Below are 3,752 nucleotides of genomic sequence, written 5' to 3'. Positions count from 1 at the left end.
CAGTATAATTCCTCCTCTGGCTCTTTCGGTAGCGGCATAACATTTTCCTCAATTCTTCTGTCCTTTCATCTTGGTAAGGTTATTCCGAGACTGGGTCTTCTTAGCTGACGGGTCTGGCGCCAATACTCCCTCCGGTCCTTTTTACTCCGCATATTAGAGTTGTTTGAAGTCAAACTTTGTTAACTTTGACCAAATTTATAACAGAAACTATTAACATCTATAATACCTAATAAGTATAATATGAAAATATATTTGAAGATGGATCTATTGATATTGGTGTTGTTATGTGAATGTTAATATTTTTTTGTCTAAACTTGGTCAAACTTTGAAGAGTTTGACTTCAGACAAACCTAATATGCAGAGTAAAAAGGACCGGAGGGAGTACTAAACAACTGTCGATATCTCGTGGTGGTCAACAATTTATGGTTTCTCCTGCAGGAAATGGGTCTGGGTTGAATCTCACCGTATATCCTACGATTAGCAGCAATTGCCTTGTACAAGGGGAAAAATTGGCAAACCATTCTAAGGTTCAAACAAGGTTTTAATCGCCGTCGCTCTACTATGGGTAAGTCACTTAGATTTACCATCCCATATAGCAAGGCGAATAATAAGAGTAAGTCGGTATGGTGATCAATCCATCCCGCACCCAAATCATTACCTTGTATATGGTTTAGCAAATCTCGCATTCTAACACTCGGTCATCCTCCCAAGCATTGCATAACTTCTCTTGTCGACGAACTGCGTTTGAAAAAATCCATTGATTCTGCAAGCCAAACAAGCATCTATCATTCCTTCACAACTCTCAGGTTTTGCGTTTACTCCTATAAAATCGTCTGTCGATAAAAATCATAACTTCTTCCAGGGTTTTTCCTTCAGCAAGAGTGTGCTTGCTTCTTGGCAGGTCCTGGGGCCTGTGGGTTATGGCCCATCTCATCACTTGCAAACCTTGAAATCATCATCGGGCAACTGATCATTATTCCAACATTGAGCTTCCTAGCATTTCTTAAATCCATCCAACTGTAGTGTCTCCCTTCCTTCTATTGGTACCAAACTAAGACATGATTACTCAGACTCATCACAGCGTTACAATTGCTCCATATTACCAACATTATACCTCCTTTATATTCCAATAATACTTTATCCCTTCATACTCTTGGGATATCCCACATATCGAGATAAAACTCGTACTTATTTTGTCCAAAGTCCACTCCATGGAATATCATAATCCTTTCCATAGGTCAAGTGTCCTCACAGGGTACTACCACCCTTAAAATGCACAAATCTTCCATATACCATATTTCTCATATCCTCAAAAATGGTCAAAATCTTTCTTCATAGAGTAACTACTCATAAAATCCAAATCAATACCAACGATGCTAACTTTATTGATCCTCAAATTATTACAATCTCCTGCACTTCCATTACATGCCTCAACTCAACACCTCAATAATAAAGGATTTGTTCTCACTACTATACTTCTCACAGACACAAATAATTATAACAAGTCTCCTTCTCCTTGGGACAATCTCTGGCAAAGTTCCCTGCTTCATTTCAACGAAAACATATTACTTCTGACAAGTCTCGAGGTTTCCTCATGATTACATAGCCTCCTTGGGTCCTCGGCTTCCTTTTTGGGCAACTTCTGAAGTAGTGCCCTGACTCCTTGCACCTAAAACATGTGATATGACTCAGGTCCTTCCTGGTATCCAATCTACTTCTCTTCCGGGACTGTTCCGTTCCAATCAGGGCTTCTATTTCCTGTGGTTCATACTCTACTTCCTCTGTCCGGAATTCTACTAGATCCCCATTCAGACAATTGTGGGAGATGTGTCCTTCTTCTCCACATGAATAGCAAGACTTGGTGCAAGGTCTAATTGGTTCTTCTTTAGGTGTGTCCTCCACCTCTTCATCCATCACAGGTTCTTCTAAAATTTCCATGAGGGTTCCTTTCATTACTTCTTTCTTCTGCTGGATGGTTCTTTGTACCATGGGGTAAATGTGACACTGAGCAGGGTAGTGGGTAGTTCCTTCACATAAGAAACAAATAATCTGCCTAGTTGGGCATTTTTCAGTTGGGTGACTTCCTTCACAATTAGGGCATTCATCCTTGTGTTCCTTATGGTTGTGTCCTATTTCTCCACAAAGCTTGCATGCACAAGGTTTCTTCATATCATTTCCATAAGGCTTCAATGTCTGAGACACAAGTCGAGACTTTAGCAGAGTCAACTTAAATTCTTCCCAAGTGGTTACTCTTTGCCATCCATTGATGGTTTGGTACATCCTCCACCAAGTAGTAGCACCTCTTTCATAGCACTTAAGAGCATGCTGGCCATATCCTTTCAGGCTATAGTGTTATTCTCCATATGACCCTCCATGTTCTGAATCCATCGGTCCAGAAAATACAAGCTCATCTCCATTCATCCTCTATTGGGTCCATGGGTTTTGGGGTGGGATAAGAGAGATCGAGAGGGATGCACACAATACAAATAAAGGTTTCGAAAAGACGGATTTTATCGTGGCTGTCGGAAAACAACAAACAAATGAAAGCTCACAATCGTCGCACCTAACGTAGGTATAGAACATGGGTTTGGTCTTCTAAAGGTCAATAAATCTTCAACGTCATCAAACTCTTCAAGTCTTGTTCATGTCTCCGATGGCTTCTTCTGATCATGCTTGTCTTCCTCAAATTATTTTGCCAGATCATCTCTATTGACGCGAAGTCTCTCGTGGCGTCCTTCAATACTTCCGGAGTTGCATCCCAAACTTTTGGGTTTCAACATCCTTGGCATGAACCATGGTACTACTGTCCTTCAGTTCTTGACAAATCTCCGGTATCTTGAGGTTTTGCTCCTCCAGCTTGGCTACTTTCAGCTTCTGGGTCCTAAGTTCTTCATGAAATACTTCTTTGTCAAAATACGGCTTCCTGCAGGTCCATCTTAAAACTCCTAATGTAATTCTCCAGATCCTGATGATACACCAGCTAAGGTTAAAACTACATCCTTTGTTGATAGATGCTCCATCAGCCTTCTACCATCCAATCCTTCCGAAGAAATGCAGGCTTAACTCAGCACGGTGACAATAGCATAAGAGGGCGTTAACATCATGGATAGCCGTGTTTCTGCTCTTGTCATTGCCATGAGCTATCATTCCATAGTTGATATCTCCTGACTTCGGGTTTTCTTGACCAACTTTGAGTTTTTAACTCTCCATGTTCCGGTCTTTCTTCGACACACCTTAATCTCGAGTATTTCCAGCATCCATAGTATGACAAGTTCCATAAGGGTAGATTTCCTAGGCCATACCAATCTGGAAATTCTACAGAGCCTTCAAATTCTCCTAGTCTTCGGAGTCTTCAACCATTGTAGTTTCCATTGCACGGTAAAATCCTCTTCATTCTGAAGTGGTCTTAGTTGTCCGATATCTTGTACTTCTTGGAGTGGTCTCATCAGTCGAATCTTTGTGTGGTCAAAAGGGGAAAGGGGTATAGTCTAACTAAAAGGGAATATTTTGATAAAGCTCAAAAAAGAAGAGAGGTAAAAGATCTTTTGAAAATGAAGTTGTAGAGAAAAGCTTTCCTATGGTCTTGCCGGTTTCTAGGGTCACGTCCTACAGTCAACATGTGCTCTGATACCATCTTGTAGCGACCCGACCTCAGACGGTCAAGTCTCTATGCTTAAGTGTCATCCCTGGATCGGTATGCTGACACACACAGTACTCGAGGATTTATAACAGAGGTAAATCACATGTATAAA

The sequence above is a fragment of the Triticum urartu genome, chromosome 3 (assembly GCF_003073215.2).
Source record: "Triticum urartu cultivar G1812 chromosome 3, Tu2.1, whole genome shotgun sequence".
NCBI classification, from domain to species: Eukaryota; Viridiplantae; Streptophyta; class Magnoliopsida; order Poales; family Poaceae; genus Triticum; species Triticum urartu.
This window is presented reverse-complemented; position numbering follows the sequence as displayed.